The sequence below is a fragment of the Periplaneta americana genome, chromosome 6 (assembly GCF_040183065.1).
Source record: "Periplaneta americana isolate PAMFEO1 chromosome 6, P.americana_PAMFEO1_priV1, whole genome shotgun sequence".
Classification (NCBI taxonomy): domain Eukaryota; kingdom Metazoa; phylum Arthropoda; class Insecta; order Blattodea; family Blattidae; genus Periplaneta; species Periplaneta americana.
The window spans coordinates 169,800,345-169,819,969 of record NC_091122.1 but is presented as its reverse complement, the minus strand read 5'-3'; the positions used below and the strand labels follow the sequence as shown (position 1 = coordinate 169,819,969).

At 35.0% G+C, this 19,625-nt stretch overlaps 1 long non-coding RNA gene across 2 annotated transcripts in view; it reads left to right on the top strand.

Annotated features, from left to right (window-relative positions):
* Window positions 1–6,858: 6,858 nt before the first annotated feature.
* Window positions 6,859–19,625, top strand: part of LOC138702021 (uncharacterized) — a 248,757-nt gene continuing 235,990 nt past the window's right edge. For both annotated transcript variants that reach the window (XR_011332770.1, XR_011332769.1), the window contains exon 1: window positions 6,859–7,201. This is a non-coding gene — a long non-coding RNA (uncharacterized lncRNA). The remainder of the gene's footprint in view (window positions 7,202–19,625) is intronic.

Below are 19,625 nucleotides of genomic sequence, written 5' to 3'. Positions count from 1 at the left end.
TGAAACATGTTAACGAGGTAATATAAAATTTAAACAAGAAAGACAAATAATACGTTTTCCGAAGCTCTCTCATTTCCATCTTCAAAAAGTAGGGACCAATGATAATTCTAGACGAAACAACTCACTGATACTATATACATTCACTTCATCACAATGTAATAGCCGTTCATGCAGTATCTTTAGGATTTACATCACTCCAATAACGACAAGTTTGCTTTTGACGAAGCCTCTTAAGCGAAAATGTGCCTCATTTTACATACATCATCTAACACAGTGGTATTCAATCTTTATTGCTAACATACACCCAAAATACATTTTAATTACCCTTGTATCCCCTAACACTGCATTACAATATTATTATATGAAATAACAAAAGATTATGATTGATGTTATATGCAAAATAATAATATATTATTATTGTTGTTATTATTATTATTATTATTATTATTATTATTATTATTATTATTATTATTATTCATAAGGTAGTTATTGATGCAATAATAATAGTTATTAATTGTAAAATGTTACTGAAACAACAAAAAACAGCAGTTGATATTGTAAAAAAAATGTAAATTGAAATAATTGTGTACAAGTGTAATAAAATTAATATGTCAATATTTTTACATATGTAGTCAATGGAATGTGTATCCCTTGAGACAACTCCGCATACCCCTGGGGGGGGGGGTACACTTACCATAGATTGAATACCACTGATCTAACACATTCTCATTTTCTTAAAGAGCAGCAGTAGTCTGTTGCAAGCTAAAGTTGACTGGCCCAATCTTGTGGTTTCAATTCTTGAGTGAGCTGAATTTTATATAGGTGCAATCATAAATCTTCATACAATATGCAACTGTTTTGTTATATGTATGGCTACAGTATGTTGCAATGCAGATTTTGTGGGGCTTTTCTTCACGTCTAACCTCACTGTGTCGAGATTTTCTGGAATACGAACAATGACCACTACCAGTAAATTTTGGATTTATGTGCCTCTGTTTATATGTAATATCTTTTAATTTCAAGAATGACAGTAATTTATTTTAATATAATGTATGTATGTATGTATGTATTTATTCACACTGCAATGGGTATATACCCGGTGGCAGTGGTAACTAATTACACTCAATAATGACAATAATAAACTTATTAATTAAAAATACAATTAATAATAATACTAATAATTAATACTAACAATAATTTATAATAATAATAATAATAATAATAATAACAGGGAATATCCTAAATTAAATGAAGCACAATCACTTAAAATAACATTTAAAATAAATCTAATAATTTGTATCTTAACGCTAAGTTCGAACTAAAACCCACGAGTATGATATGTTCATATCTGCACAAGTACCTTTCAATATTACACTCATTTCGCTGTCAACTCACTTACTGGACTGGAACTACAACACATTTCACTGATTCTATCCTGATTTCACTAACACTTCAAAAACATTTCACTGTTCAAATACTTTGCACTGCCACTATAAACTATAAAGCTTCACTGACAGGAACACGTTTCACTTACACAACACACTTCACTGACACAACATAATTCTTCACTGATACAACACTTCAATAACAAAGTGTTGTATTTATTGATTAGTATGTATTGCTACATACAATACAAAATAAATACATATTATTGACGTAGCGCATACCCATTTGAGCAAGGTCATGTATGGGGCGGTTCCTATAAATAACTGTTTTGTACTAAATGGAACATAAAGTTTTAATAAATTTACAAAACCAGTACAATTATTACAAAAGAGGGAGAACTACGAAGATAAAATTAAATAAGTCAAGAACAGAATATAAGTTGGAATGAATATCGTCGTCGTTCCTCCTATGTGACATATTTATCGATTTTCAGATTTTTGCTCTATTAAATAACTTAAATAGTGATACAGCAAACAATAAAATCTCCTATATGTAATTATATTTCTTTGTTTCGAAAATGTTAGAATTCACAGTCTCCTATGTATGCCTGCCATAGAATGAATAAATGTGTTTTTTCTTCTTACTGAAAAATTTTATATTTTGCACATAGGAGTTATTGCAGTAACTATGACGATATGTGTAAATAGTATATTGAAATTAAGGAAAAGAAAAAAGGGACATGAATACTAAATGATTTGTTTTTTTTTTTTCTTAAATTGATTAAACTCAAAATAACCTAGGTGAGGATTTATTATCAAAATAGAGTTGTATAACCTTGGCCTATAACTCTGGCTATGATTTATTCCAGTGGTTGTGTAATGTTTAGGTTCAGCTAAAAGATATGTCAAATTTCTTCTGGTAGGATAAACATGTTCTTCTTTATATTGATAGGTGTAAGTTGGGAAATGACATCTATTATCCATAAAATACTGTATTAATCATTTAATTAACAACAGTAAGTCCTTTAAATGCCCCAACTGTCTATGTGCTTTGCTACAATTCTCCAGTATGAAAAATCCCGCTCCAGGGGCGTATATTGTGGGTGTCCAAGGTGTGCGCTGGACACCCTGTAAATTCAGTAATCTCATTTTTTATTTTAAGTTGTTTTATATAATGCAACCACAGTCTACTATATACAGTCGCGAAGCTCAATATGTAGTAAAAATGCAAACATGGGTAGTTGCTACTATCGCCTCCATCGCAGATCTCTCCTAGCAGACGACAAAATATGTTACACTTCTGTTGTCGTGTTCTTTTGGAAAAATTAACACCTTCCTTCCAGTATTGAAATATTAAATGCATAAAGTTAATTTATTATTTTAATGAAGTATATTAAATTCCACCATAAACTCTAAGATACCTGCAAGAAATAAGTTAATATAATTTTTGTTTGTACAAAACGAACTGAAATTTACTATAATAGCTTCATTCATTCAAGATTATAGTGATAATTAATTATGAAACCAATAAATATTAATTTGCATTTCCCTTTACAACAATAATAGTGGAAATATGAATTAATGGAGTAACTTACGTGTACCGGTACTTGTAGTGTAGGCTTACGTAGTTAACAAAGTGGGATGAGGTTAAGCAATAATAATCACACCAGAATTGGAAATAAAACGTGATCAATAAATTTTATTGTAACAGACTTTTTCTACGTCTCTAGTAAAGCAATAAATAAAAATAACAACAAAATTAACAGCTATAATTAAAAACATATCCTTCGGAAAAAAAAGTAGGCCTAAGCAATAATAATCCCACCAGAATTGAAAATAAAACGTGCTCAATAAATTTAATTAAAACAAACTTAATTTTTCTACGTCTTTAGTAAAATAACACATAAAAATAACAACAAAATTAATAGCTACAATTAAAAATATATCCTATGAAAAAAAGTAGACCTAACCTTTATTTCTCTGGAAATTTAGCAGCCTAAGTGACAGAACTTTAACCGGTATCTAATGTCCTTTCGGTTAGACTGAAACATTTCATTGTGAAATTTAAGGATATAATGTATTCTAACAGTCACAAAGAACTTCAAAATTAAGAGTTTTGTTTCTGAACAGCATTCTTGTGGAAACCCAGGAACCTTTCTGAATCTTTTGGAAATCGGAAAAAGGATAACTCTGGCCTCTTTCTCTTACTGCTGCTACAATTTATAGCACTACAAACGTCTCCTCCTTGTCCCATTTTATTATTCCAATTATTTTATTTTAGCCATTAACATTTTCATTGCAACCAATAACGAACATTTCACAAGCAATGTGAAATACGCAACGAGCTAGCACTCGATAGAAATACGACAGAGTCCAAAGTCGACCATGGACAGTCTATTGTTTCTAGTTGCTAACCGCTTGGAGCGCTTTATCACGAGATTTGCAAAAAACACCTCAAGCTTCGCGACTGTATATAGTAGACTGTGATGCAACAATAATTTTAATTTATCACAATTTAAATGCGCGGTAATCTCATTGGAAGTTGACGTATATACTGTAGTTCAAGACTAATTTTAATTCATTACCATTTAAATATTTTAAATGCCTGCTTGAATGTGCACACCATCCCCAGAACGGCTTTCATTCTATAACGTACGCTCTGCCTGACGAAGTGGGATGAGTTCTGGTCTGGTTGTCCTGTCCGTACAAAAGAACATCCCCTGCTGAGAGTTACTGCTATAATTCTCTGCGCACGCAAGGTGGCATGGTGGGGATACTCACTTCTCTCAAGCTCGCAGGTCGTCCTGTATACAGGCAGCTCAACTTGTCAATAGCGTTACAAAATATTGTGTTTACGTGAATTTACTGTGTTTAGGTTTTACTAGGGTTCATAGTTGTGTGCCAGTGCAGGTGAACAATTTAAATTACTCATTTAATGATAATAGCACTTGGAAATGTACACTGTAAAAGATCTTTTGCAAAAGCCATTGTCTTCTCGCCCAATAGGAGAGAAATTACATATAGTGAATAATGGTAGATCTACCCCCTCACTTCCGAATTTAGTGCAACAATATAAAACAAAAAGCGAACAATATACTAGACATTTTTCTATTTCGCAATATGAAATTGTAGAATAGTTAGCGGGTTGTGGAACTTCAAACAGGTTATTTTGCTATCCATGGTTATTGTTTGATCATAAATAATGCAATTTTGAATAACGTTATTTGTAGTTGCCTCCTTTCTCCGGCATTTGCAGGGCAGTCATTGAAACAAGATGATTAATTTTTAAGAAGTTGTGGTGCGAGTACGGTGAATAATATTTAAATGTCATTTTCTTTTAATTTTATGTCATTTTTCCTTTAGTTTAAGGGCATTTTAATGATCATTTTAAGTAGATTTTTAGGCCATCAACATCCCCCCCCCATAGTTATTATTTATAAATAATACTACATTATATATTAAAAATGGCAGTTAATGTTGACCCGATATTTCACTTAGGCCTATAATAATTGTGCGAGATAGACCAACTATATATTTTTAACAGAACACCCAAACTCCAGGTTCAGCATACGTCACTGTCCCAATCCTAGCAGTAGAATTAGCATTACGCAGTAACTAATTGACAGCTGTTTTTCAAGCACTAGGCTATATGCCAGCGTGTATCATTACATAAGCAACAGCACCACACCAAAGATATATTCGGCTATGATGAAGATGATGTGATCTGTCTGTGGTAGTCATATGAAATAATTTTTGTGTTTCTTCTGTTTTGTATAGCCCCTTCTGGACATTCATTTCCAATACAATGCTTTTAGGCCTAGAAATGTTTTCTGTCATTAAATACCAATGATTTAATTGTAAAAAATATTTATGGGAACTCACCTTGTCACTTAGCAACCTCCAAATGGACTTTCACTGGTGTCAAGTTTGGCATCTTCATTTTTTTTCGAGATCCATACATGTTTATTGTCCAGAACAGCATTCTTGTGTATTCCAGTCCAACTTTACTACCGTTTACTACACAATATGCATTACACTCTATCAACCCTACAATTATTGAATGTATCTTCTTTTCGTGCTTACTGCATCTTAACGTTCATTACCAAATGTAAAGTTTATCTTTTAACTGTTACATTACAGTTTTGAAATAATGCACTTCTCGGAAGATAAATGGACTGCAGAAAAATGTATGAAAATTAGTATCAACAAAATTCATGCCATTTTATGAAATATGCTAATGCTCGGTCATAAACATTGATAAAGTTTTTCTTTATTAAAATTTTACTTTCATCCATTGAAGTCATTCAGACAGTTCACACCTGTTTGAGTTATTAAAATTTCTCAGAATCAGTTTTTGAAATTTCTCCTATTTCTCTTCCCTGTTCCAGAAACAAAACGTTACAATCCAATATGTTGCTGAATGGTTTTCGATATTTTGTGGATGAACATGATTTTTCGAAAGCTAAAGTTTCCGAAACCATCAATGTTGCAATTTAAAAACATGAAACTAGTGAATTCTGCAGAAGCAGTTTAATGTGCAAATATAGCAACCAGTGAAAGGAATTCAATCCTCATTTAAAATACAGTACCTCTAGCACCGCTTGCCTCATAATTGTATAGCTAACAGAAAAATCTTGGAAGGAATGGAATGCAATACCGGTACCATTTGTACAGATACAGAATTTGGACCTAGTTTCGGTAGCAGTTCTCCTTTATGTAGGCAACAAGCTTCGCAAGACTGTCCACAAGTAGCATACATTTAGGCGCGCTTGTTTACTGCACAAGCGCATGGGTAGTATCTGGAACTTGCTAAAATTAGGTGGTCAAAATTTTATTTTTGGGCCTACAATTATGGTCATGGTGACTATTGAGTCAAGAAGAAAGGAAACCCCAGCAGCCTTATGGTCTCGTAATTTTCTCTCAGCCAATGGTGAGTTTTGCTAGTAAGTTACAGTATTTGCATGTAGATTAATAATAATAATAATAATAATAATAATAATAATAAAAAATTATATAACCGATTGTTTAATATTTTGAATGATACCACTGGTTTTGTCTAATTGGTGTGCTAGGAGTAACGATGTCTTCAATTATCGGGGGTTTTTCCTTTGCAATGTTCATAAAATCTAGTGTAAATTACACAATGTTGGTTATTCTGATAGGTTCTCAAGATACTTCCCCCCCCACCCACCAAGATACTCTGCAATGTTTCTACAAATTCCGCACAGATGGCAGCATGAGTGCTGACAGCTGTAGGGGTTTTGTATTATTCATAATATGGTAACTAAATTTTCCGTGGTGTTGACTGGAGAAAATAATTAATAATTAAGAAAAGTTCATTATTGATTTTTAACTGTAATTGATTACATTATTTCACTGATGATAACATTTCCAATGATAACTACAGCACTAAAACACTAACGTATTATCTCAGGTTAGCCAACATTATAGAAGCCGCATACAGTTAACCAATCAGATGATGCTGGATCATAACGAGATTTTCACGATGTTTTCGCGTAAGATGACGCGAGAAGGCGGTTTGAAAAAAATATGCTAGGTGTGGACATTCTATAGTAAAGCCAGAATACATCACAATATTGAATAATCAAATAAAATATACTAAAAAGAAAGAAAATAACCGGTATAATACTAGTTGGTGGAACTGTACGTTATGAAATAGTGTAGCAACCGTCAGTACGAGAAATATCATGAAGCTGTGAGCAAGTGTCTGTTTGTGTGTGAGTGTGTGTTTGGTTGTAAATTGACAGAAAACCATTGCATTGGATGTGTGCGCTTACTGGAGAGCATCAGTGGATGTAAGTGGGTTTATTACACAATATGAAAATCGCATGTTCTTCACTTAACATAAGGAAACGTATATCGAAGTGCAATCGTTCCCGGGTTCATTTACGTATGTACTTGCGGTTGACCGTCACCTGGTTGTTGGAATTCGGAATGTGTGTCGTCACCTGATAATAATGCCGCTAGTTTTGAAATTTCCGGTGAATATCTCTGTGCTCTGACCTTGTCTACCTACTAGAAAGCCATCCAGGTTCTGAATAAAATTACTTTCCAAGCAGATGCAGGTAGTGTGCATCTGAAGCCTTGTTGTTTTCGGCTTTGTGGAATAATACAAATATTTTTGGGTTTTTATGGAATAATACAAATAATACGGAACCTTTGGAAATTTAAGTGTTATCAATTTGTCGTTACTCATCTGAAGACACTTAAGTTATCTCATCATATTCCTATCTGTGTAATTTATTACTGAAAGGTATTACAGAATAGATCCATGAACCTTGCTGTATTTTTTTTTCGCATCCGAATTAATAAATTACATTTTGATTAATTGTATACCTATAATACTCGTAGCTCTTATCATTTTACGCTTTTCAAGCATACTCTGAGATTACGTGCGAAACGTATGCGAGTGTGCTCTTAAATATATATATTTTTTTAATTCCTGTTACAGAAATTTAACTTATCAACTAACAAGTAAGATTTCTGGCGATGTTATTCATTTTTTTATACAATGGAAAAAGAAACCTGAGTATTTTCACTAGAGGAGGATTCATACTGTAAATAGAGTAGGTAGGCCTACCTGTATTTAAATGTGATTTTCATCCACATATTAAAAATACAGTATGTTTTAAATGAAATAGCATAATTTTTATATTTCTATGCAATATAGGATACCCATTTAATTACATCCCAGTTAAATTATATCTTAATGAAGTTAGTACATACACAACAGAGTTTTTCATAACACGTGGAATTCACTTCTAATTGAGGACCTAACATAAGTAATAAAATAAAACGTTAATATAATTATTTTTACTTGCTGCTTTGATTCCAAGATAAAGTTGTTTCGTTGCCCCAAGAAGCAATATTGCCTATTCTTTAAGGAAGTTCTCGAAATGAGCCCTTTACGTCAGAATGCACGCTCTGCACTTCATCGCAGACAACCTCATCCATTCAAAATTTCATGTCCCTATTGAACTCGACGTGAGCTTTGTCAAATGGAATATTTCAGAATTATCATTTGATATTAAATAAACAATGAATGGTATGTTCAATTTTCGCAATGTTCATGCTGGGTTGAAGAAAATTGTCATAACCATTGTTGAATCAAGATATCAACAACAACAATATTCTTAACGTAAGGTCAAGATAATCGGAGATAATTTTGTCCGGGCCTGTTGTTATTTTAGAGGAAATAACAGAAATAATCTACTGAAATTTTAAAGTGAAAATCAGATTGAGGTACGGGATGGTACCAATTTGTGTAACTAATTGCATGTGCTTTATTCGCGATGAGGCCCCATCTCATTTTAGTTGCTAGAAACTTTTTGTGTAACTGCTTCCAAAATAGTAGGTGTATTGATTCTTGAGGTCCCATTTTCTAATCTGCATGTCCGTCTACACGTGAATTCCAGGTCAATATAAATGGCGGAAACAATTTAAAGATATAGACGAAAACGCAAGAGAATTTGAGGCTAAGAAGAATTGAATGCAGTAAAACATCGTTAACCCGGACTAATTGGGAGATATGTTGACCGGTTTAACGAAAATCCGGATTAACTTAAATAACCTAAAAGAACCGTAGAAATTGTATTAAAACTCCGTTTATAGCAAAACGTTTATTATGGTGTATTTAAAGGGCATAGGCCTAAATACACTTCTAGCCACATTTAAAGCCCTGTATTCTCGTTTTGCCTCTTATTTATACTTTAAACCTCTGTTCGTGTAATCGATAATAACTCTAGACATCATCTTGTAAGATCCAAAATTGCTGCCGCATTAAGAACTAAGGGCTGGATAGTAGAAGAAGAAGTCTCCTGTCTAGCTGAAAATGGGTCGAGACGAATAGATATTTCAGCGTACAATGCTGACACTAAACAGGGCATCATTGTGGACCCCACGATACGTTTTGAAGTAGGATGTCATCAGTCAGCTGAGGTCCACCTTAAGAAGTCGATCTATGAGGCCTTAATTCACGTTGAGGTATTCGGCTTGCTCATAGGTGCTCGAGGGACTATACCGGCTTTTTTCGAAGAATTTCGACGGAAATTTGTTCTGCGAACATCTTTGAGGGATAACATTGTGATAATTGTGTTAAAAAAATCCTGCCAAATCCTAATTAATCACATGGTGCCACATTAATAGCAATTGTAATGTTTCACGCCCTTTTCTTTGTTTCCCTTTTTTTTTTTTTTAAATTTAATACCTATGTTTACATATGTATAATAATTTTTTTGAGGATATACCGAGTCCGTAAGGGCTACCCTCAATGGGGGGCAGTTTAGTATTATTATTATTATTGTAATGGAAACTTGATGGATTTTCTTTATTTTTAATACTGCGTAATATTGCAATTCCATAGTTCTAATGTATAAAAGTCCGGATTAAGCGAAGTCCGGATTAACGAGATTTTACTTATGTGAGCTCCAAGTCTGGCCACTTGTCTCACTCCGAGTTTCGCCGTTCCACTGAAGGTACTTTAAATAGTTCTGAAGGGGAAAATATCTGAATCCATTATATGTTTACTTATGGAATCATCTTGTAGGCAATGTTTACGCAATTGAAAACTTCGAAATACTTCGGCATTAATATGTTAAACAAGATTTTTCCGTGTAATGGCAGGATTCTTAACTTGCCGTTATTCGCCCCGACTCTACGAGCGTGGCTCATAGATATCACTAGTGTCGAAAAGCGTAGACCCTTAGTTATTCGGAGATTAACCAGAGTGCACCACAGGCGATGAGTTTACATTATACCCGTAATGAATAATAATAATAATAATAATAATAATAATAATAATAATAATAATAAATTGTTGCGACGTCATAGGGGAACCAGAGTACCCGAAGAAAACTCCTTGTGTTGCCTGGACCCACAAACTTGTCCAACACAAATTATAAATATTCAGGGTGGTATTAAATAAAGTTGACTACGTATTCCACTTGTTTTGTCTTGAATTTTTTACTGCAGAAGAGGTCTTAATTCAGTTTCGTTTTGACTTTTTTCTCATAGATCTTTATGTGAGACTTTCTTCTTCTGACTATCTGATTCTTAATATTCTTCGTAAACATCTATTCGTGAAAACTTGCAATTTATTTTCGATAATTTTACTTGACTTCCAGGTTTCACATCCATATAATAAAACTGACTTGGCGTTACTATTGATGTATTGAAGATCTTCAAACTAATAGGCCTACCTACCCTATAATGTGAATTTTATTTCATATTATGGGAAGTCAAATTCGCGTCTGTTAATATGAGTTTATACTCGGGAGTTAGAATACGAAAATACAATGCATAAGCTTAGGCTAGATTTCATGTTTCCACACTCGCAGGAAGCAGGGCGGAAGCGGCATTGCACAGCCCAGCTGTCCACATACGAGCGTGGAAACATAAAATGTACAGACTGTATAATGGGCCAACTTGAACAGCTTACTTTAGACCAGCGGTGACCAAAGCGGGTGTCGTGATTACATCGTGTAATCACAGACATTCAAACGGGTACGAGGAGTTTCCTGTACATTGCTGTGTGTTTCATTCACGTACTGAAGTCCACACCTGTGGAGTAACGGCTAGCGCGTCTGGCCGTGAAACTAGTTGGTCCGGGTTCGATTCCCGGTCGGGGCAAGTTACCTGGTTGAGGTTTTTCCGGGGTTTTCCCTCAACCCAATATGAGCAAATGCTGGATAACTTTAGGTGCTGGACCCCGGACTCATTTCACCGGCATTATCACCATCTCATTCAGACGCTAAATAACCTGAGATGTTGATAAAACGTCGTAAAATAACCCACTAAAAAATTTACGTACTGAAGGTAATCAGTGGCGATATGTCACTCTACAAACTGTCTCTACAAGCAGTAAGAGGTGGTTTCGTAAAGAATGAGAAGGAGAACTTCTTTGTTGTTCTGTCGGAGAAAATGTAATACGTTTACTTTGCTCAACGGTTGAATTAGGAGTATATAGAAACATTAATTTCCCGCTGGATAATGTATTATTATTATTATTATTATTATTATTACTGACCACTAAGTATGTGTTTCTATAATTCTTCTGTACGTGCATGAATATTGATATTTTTAGATCTTCTCCCTAGAAGAATAAAATTATTAGGTTTTATCTCAATTTTAATCTTCTTAATCTTTAGATGAGGGTATTTCTTAACTATTTATTAGTTATTCATTTAATAATAATATTGTAGAAAAATGATTCAATATTATGTGCCAACGAACTGTTAAACGCAGGAATTGACATGTCTTAAATCATAGCCAGGAAGAGAAAGATGACATAAATAAATGTAAGGAAGTCAGCTATCTAATGGGGTTTGAAATATCTCGTGCCCTAAAGCCTTTTAATAGAACAGAATTTCTCAAAAGAGTAATGATTAAAATAGCTTAAACAACCTGTCCATAAGAAGTTTTTAATTTTGAAAAAACTACGAATTCCTCGACCAAGTATCGAGAGAAGAATTTAGAAAATTCCTGATTATATTTAAGAGGAAGGTTTAAAAAAGAAGCAAGAAAAATCGTATATTATTCACTGGCTCTTGATGACAGCAGTGACATTACTGATACAGCAAAGCTTGAGATTTTTATCCGCGGGATTGATCAAGATGTTAGTACAGGAGCCACCACTGGTTGTAGTTTTCATGCCAAGTACCTTTCCTCCGTCTCCTTACTTCATAGGCTGTCTGTCGCATGTAATCATTGCAGCTCGAGTTTTGGTCACCGCTGCTTTAGACACTAGATACATGTTCTTTTAGGAATAAGCCCCATTCACTGAGTGTTGTAATGTTATTTTCTGCTTCTATCATTTAATCTCAAATATACAAAGATGACATTCTTCATGATCGTCTTGTATTATTGCCTCCAGTATTCGATTGCAGACGTAAAAAATGTTTATGAACATCTGCTGCGACGGAAATATTTTGCGAATGTAACATCGAAAGTGCGGAATGAATGTTAGTAGAGCATTGTTATTTGTATAGAAGGTTGTTTCGTATTTGCTTTGCTATTTGCGATAGCTGGATGTACAAAACAGCAGGAATTTGCTTATGCCATTAACAGTCTGAGAAGCATTTTGTATTTGCATTTACCGGTAGTCTGGAAAGTTTTGACTAGAAGAGAAGTGTTCAATGTTTCTATCGAAATGTATGTCACTGTGTTTCGATGTAAAATATGACTGTTCGTAGTACTGCAAATGTCTTAATTTCATTAAAGCGAAATGCACATAATATTTTGTGCGAGATCGTGCGTATTTGCTTGTTTTCCGCACAGAACCAATACGCGGTAAGTGTGAAATATCACATTCAGTATTCCCAACGTAACACACACAACAATTTCCCTCTTCTTACCGCTTAAGCGCGACATTCATTTTACTGCTTTAGGCTTTTAACGTATTGTTTTTAGAGACGTTTAACATAGTAATAATTATAAATTGGAAACTTACCACTGCAATTTCACCTAAATTGCAATGTTAATTATTGTTTTTAAATATTTGCAAAAATTAAGTAAAGTCTACTACTCCACGAAACTTATTGCATTCCTGATACAAGTAACATTAAGGAAGCCGTGAAAAAATCAACAAGATTCCAGATGCGGATGTTATTACTGCAATATGTTATATAAATAATATTGTTAAAATATTAAAATGAAAAATAAATCATTACATAACCTTAACGTTTGTTTTAAGTTCGCATTTATAGACTGGGGGAAAAAAAAAAAGACAGACGTATATCACAGCCTGCTGGAGTATAGTAAACACAGAAAACATTTTATAGCAACAATGTTGAAGAAAGATATTTTGGTTTTCCGAAGTTGCCGTCATTAAACAGAAACCAAGATGGAGATTTCATTGCAACTAATTAGAAATTCGTCTTTCAGGTATGTAATAAACGATCTTCGCACAAAATAATGTACGATACACGAGCGGTATGTTTGTTTTCATGTTCTCGGAAATTAAAAAAGCTCAACTACGTTTCGCTTTTTCAATCTTTTCCTCGAACATGAAAACGTCAAGATACCGCTCTTCTAACGTATATTACTATACTGTACTCAGGATTTAGTATTACACTTATGCTTTTCATAGTCATTTGTAGTTATTTCTAGTCCAGTAAATATAGGCCTACTTTTATTACAATCCTGAAAGGGAATGGCGAACCCTAGCGCTACGTTCGTTCATCTGAGTGAAGTATTAGCTGACCACCAGCTCGGCGCATAGCCAACCCAACCAGCTGATTACGCTAAGGTTGATTGACTATCCATTTTTTCGAGCAATGTAACCTCGCTCTTTCCTAGATCTTCGCACGTCGACAGTCTGCGATCTGGGTGTGCTATGGTTAGGAGCCCAATTTTTTTGGTAACCACGATAAACGCGAAAACATGTTAACATAAATGCCATTTTTAGCCTAATTGCGCATTTATTTTCTTAGATGTATCATAATTAAGCGAAATAAAGCAAAATTTGTTTTGTTTGCGCGAAATATGCCTTTTGCCAAGAAATAAGACTCTTCTATCGCGAAATACCTCTGATTAAGGTTCTGGCTGATATGTACATCTATTATCAGGCAGTAGATCTACATCTCTCTTGACAATATGTGTCAGAGGAAGAGAAATAATTGTTTGTATACATCTGAAGTCTGATTAGCGTAATATGTTACCATACAGCGATGTATGCAATAGAGAGGGAAAGGAACTGGCCTCCATGCCCATTATCTCCTGGCTTAGTTGCCTCATGAATTATACCTTATTAGTGCCACTTATGAGGGTCCAACCAGCTTTCGGTCTGTTGACTAAACATACAAACTTATCTCGAAAATTACGAAATATATACCTCAAAAACGTAATTAACCTTGGCTTTAGCTTTTCGATGGCTAAGAAATGATGCCACGTATCTACAAAAATGGTAATTTAGTTTAACTACATTATTATTTAGAATAACTACGTTATTATTATGTTCATAAAATTGGACAATTAACTAATATTTTGTCCTCTAGTAGAGGATCTTGCAAAGCAGAAACAAATACAACAAGTTTATCTATTTTGAGATAAATTAGTTTTTAATATAGTTTTCAGATTCACTTGCAGTGGAGTAATGGTTAGCGCGCCTGGCCGCGAAACCAGGTGGGCCACCAGGTGGGTTCGATTCCCGGTCGGGGCAAGTTACCTGGTTGAGGTTTTTTCCGGGGTTTTCCCTCAACCCAATATGAGCAAATGCTGGGTAACTTTCGGTGCTGGACCCCGGACTCATTTCACCGGCATTATCACCTTCATGTCATTCAGACGCTAAATAACTTAAGCTGTTGATAAAGCATCGTAAAATAACCTACTAAAATAAATTCACTTGCAAAGTCACAGATACGAGGTATCACTTCTTAGCCCGGGCTTGGTCACTAATAACTCAATTGAGTCACTGCAGATTTCCCTCCCCACTGGACATTCTCCGGCTGAGACGAGTAGACTGGAAGGTAAGCGTTGCACCACAGTCTACTATATACAGTCGCGAAGCTCAATACGTAGTAAAAATGCAAACATGGGTAGCTGCCCACCACTAGGATCGCTACTATCGCCTCATCATCGCAGATCTCTCTCCTAGTAGACGACAAAATATGTTACACTTTCGTTGTGTTCTTTTGGAAAAATTAAGACCTTCCTTCCATTATTGAAATATTAAATGCATAAAGTTAATTTATTATTTTAATGAAGTACGAGTATATTAAATTCCACCATAAACTCGAAGATACCTGCAAGAAATAGGCTAATATTACTTTTGTTTGTGCAAAACGAAGTGAAATTTACTATAATCGCTTCACTCATTCAAGATTATAGCGATAATTAACTATGAAACCAATAAATATTAATTTGCATTTCCCTTTACAACAATAATAATGGAAATATGAATTAATGGAGTAACTTACGTGTACCGGTACTTGTAGTGTAGGCTTACGTAGTTAACAAAGTGGGATGAGGTTAAGCAATAATAATCACACCAGAATTGGAAATAAAACGTGATCAATAAATTTTATTGTAACAGACTTTTTCTACGTCTCTAGTAAAGTAACAAATAAAAATAACAACAAAATTAACAGCTATAATTAAAAGCATATCCTTTGAAAAAAAAGTAGGCCTAAGCAATAATAATCCCACTAGAATTGAAAATAAAACTTGATCAATAAATTTCATTAAAACAAACTTAATTTTTCTACGTCTCTAGTAAAATTTCGAATTATCACGTCGCCAGGAAAGCTTCAATAATTACTTTAAAATATTATTATTCCAATTATTGTATTTTAGCCATTAACAGTTTCATTACAACCAATAACGAACATTTCACAAGCATCAATGTGAAATACGCAACGAGCTAGCATTCGATGGAAATACGACACAGTCCAAAGTCGACCGTGGGCAGTCTATTGTTTCTAGTTGCTAACCGCTTGGAGCGCTTTATCACGAGATTTGCAAAAAATCACCTCAAGCTTCGCGACTGTATATAGTAGACTGTGATTGCACAGTGTCGGATTGTATAAGGTAGGCATAATAGCTTTTACAAGCTTTCTGCTCTCGCTGGTCGCCTGAAAACCATCACTGGTACACAGTGCCTGCTGTGCGTTTGTTTATAAGGCAGGGTAAGCGAAAGGAACATGGGCGGTGGTTTATGAGTTCTGTTTCACTTTCCTGTTGTGTCTAGGACTGTCTTAGCTATTACTTTATTTCTCTTTTACCCCCTCCCTAGATGATTTGCTTTTAACTTACATTTAGAAATGCTTGTATATGTTTTCGTCATGTGCGTAGTCATCTATCGTATGGGACAATTTCTCTGGGCTTACAGTGGAGAAGCAGATAGATTGTTTAAACTACAGAAAAAGGGCGTTAGTATGGATCCTGTTTTGCGATGAATAAAAATCTTAAATTTCGTTTTAAAATTTACTTAATTTCGATGCCATTTCGCACAAAAACAAATTCGTTATTATTTCACATTAAAAAAATACAACTTTTATACCTACCTTCCCCTTTGTTGTATATTGCAGGCTGTATTTTATATAACATAATCTTTGTCGGCCACTAATTTAATACATAAACGAAACGAAATCATTTTTTATTATGCACCGAGATAAAAACATACATTTTTGTTTTCCGGATTGTACACAACGAATTCATTCATGTTCGAAAATGAAAGCAATAAATTCCCTTCACTTTCCAATAGGCCTACTTCTCTCGACTAGGACTCCGTGTTTTTTATGGTTCTTGGTATCGTAATATTTTCGAATCGTATTGGTGAATTCCTGCAAAGAATTATCAAGTCTTTGATCGATTAGAACATGTTTTTATTTACCTTCAAGACTATCAAGTATTGTTAGTGACTTGACAATAAAACTTGTGAAGTATTGGCAAGTCTTGAAAAATCTTGTGAAACGTTGAATATGAATAAAATTTGATCGTGTACAAGGAGCTTGACAATTTTTTTAGTTGGTTATTTCACGACGCTGTATCAACTACTTCAGGGCTGGGCACCGAGAGCGAATCCAAACTCTAATATTCACCCATTACGGCATTAACCTGCGCGGTGTTCAGCGGGGAAGAAAGGGGTTGAAGAGAAGTCATATGGCTCCCCGTGAGAGAGTAGAATCCGCTCTTGGTGTCCAGCCCTATACTAGGTTATTTAGTGTCGATGATATTGATGGTAGCGTGATGGTATTTGGCGAGATGAGGCCGAGGATTCGCCATAGATTACCTGACATTCGCCTTACCGTTGGGGAAAATCTCGGAGAAAACCCAACCAGGTAATCAGTCCAAGCTGGAATCGAACCCGCGCCCAAGCGCAACTTCGGATCCGCAGGCAAGCGCCTTAGCCGACTGAGCTACGCCGGTGGCCGACAAAGTACAGAGTCTTTCCCAAGTAACGAGTCTATCGAAAAATCAACTATTTTCGATAATTTTTTGAAATGATGTTCATCCTCACGAGAAAGAAACTTTCCCGGTGCCGTACAGTCGATTTGCAAAACAAACACCCCCTCCCTCACTGCCAGAGGAAGCTACTTATCCATGTGTAATATGTATTTGATGTCAACTTAAAATGACCTGGAGCATGGCCTTCTATACACCGAGGATAATGGCACACGGCCATGCCTATACACGTTGTGATAGACTGGAATGATAAAATGCCACGCAGCCGCTTAACGTTATTGCAGAAGAAAAAAATTGCTGCCTGGTTTGAACTTGGAAACAGTGTCGCTCAAATTAAGACTTTATTTCGTAGACGAAATGTTTCCAGGCAGGTGGATCGGTCGCACAGGTCCAATCCATTGGCCTTCGCGATCACCTGTTTTGACTTCCCTGGATTTATTTTTCTGGGAATTAGTCAAGGATCGTGTCTGTACGACTAATTCACGCACTATTCCTGAATTAATGGAACGAATTGAACACACGATACAAATGGTTACGCCTGACATGCTCACCAGAGTCCATGAAGAGTTGATACGTCGCTTACATTTGTTGTGCATTCAGCAGAACGGAAGACATTTGGAAAACTGTATACCATAATTTGTGAACAATTGAAACTGTTGTTACATTTATGTGTTTTAATAAAGGTTTAAAACACTAACCATTCTTTCGTTTAACAGCCCTGGCGGCGGGGGGAGGGAGTGTTTATTTCCAAATCGACTGTACGGCACCGAGAAGAGTTCTTTCTCGTGAGGATGAACATCATTTCAAAAAACTATCCGAAACAGTCAATTTTTCGATAGACTCGTTACTTATGAAAGACTCTGCGTATAAGTTACTTCCAATAAATTGTAGGCATCTTAAACATACGAGTATTTTCAACATTTTACGAGTAATTAACATAAAAAATAAAAATATTTTCGCAAGCATTTTAGTATTAATTATTATTTCTGCCATCTGGTCCGCGTTGTAACAACATTTCTGTGTGGCCCTTGAAGGAAAGTAATTGGAGAAGACTGCTGTATGCAATGCGTGTCGGTACGACGCTGTAGCAGTGATAAATTGCAGACGATTACGTGAAAATGACTTCCGGTGAACCAACTGGTCATACTCGTTCTATAGTCTGCACCGGATGAAATGCTGTGCAGAGGAAAGATGTTTAAAATGACATCACAAACACGAGATGAATTGATTGAACATAAAGTCAGTCGCTAGCGGGTTGAAGCTGGTCTTAAGTGCGTCAGCTGCTGACAGGTCAAAAAGTATATAATACCCACCAATTGATGACTCAGACTGCGCTCTAGGTTCTCCTTTTATGTACCAGCAATAAAATGTATACCGTAACACTCGCAGGAAGCAGGAATGTAAACACAGTTGCCTTTATAACCGCCATAAGGAGTTTTATTCAATTAAAATCACGCCAATTGTGAGGAAATGAGCTAAATATCAATAATAGTCTGGAGATATTTTGTATTCGACAGATAATGGAGAAAAAATGGGGGTATAAGGGTACAGTGCATCAATTAATTATTCATAGATTTCAAAAAGGCATATGACTCGGTTAAGAGGGAAGTATTATATGATATTCTTATTGAATTTGGTATTCCTAAGAAACTAGTTCGATTAATTAAAATGTGTCTCAGTGAAACATACAGCAGAGTCCGTATAGGTCAGTTTCTGTCAGATGCGTTTCCAATTCACTGTGGGCTAAAGCAAGAAGATGCACTATCACCTTTACTTTTTAACTATGTTCTAGAGTATGCCATTAGGAAAGTCCAGGATAACAGAGAGGGTTTGGAATTGAACGGGTTATATCAGCTGCTTGTCTATGCGGATGACGTGAATATGTTAGGAGAAAATCCACAAACGATTAGGGAAAGCACGGGAATTTTACTTGAAGCAAGTAAAGAGATAGGTTTGGAAGTAAATCCGAAAGGACAAAGTATATGATTATGTCTCGTGATCAGAATATTGTACGAAATGGAAATATAAAAATTGGAAATTTATCCTTTGAAGAGGTGGAAAAATTCAAATACCTGGGAGCAACAGTAACAAATATAAATGATACTCGGGAGGAAATTAAACGCAGAATAAATATGGGAAATGCGTGTTATTATTCGGTTGAGAAGCTTTTATCATCCAGTCTGCTGTCAAAAAATCTGAAAGTTAGAATTTATAAAACAGTTATATTACCGGTTCTTTTTGGTAGTGAAACTTGGACTCTCACTTTGAGAGAGGAACATAGGTTAAGGGTGTTTGAGAATAAGGTGCTTAGGAAAATGT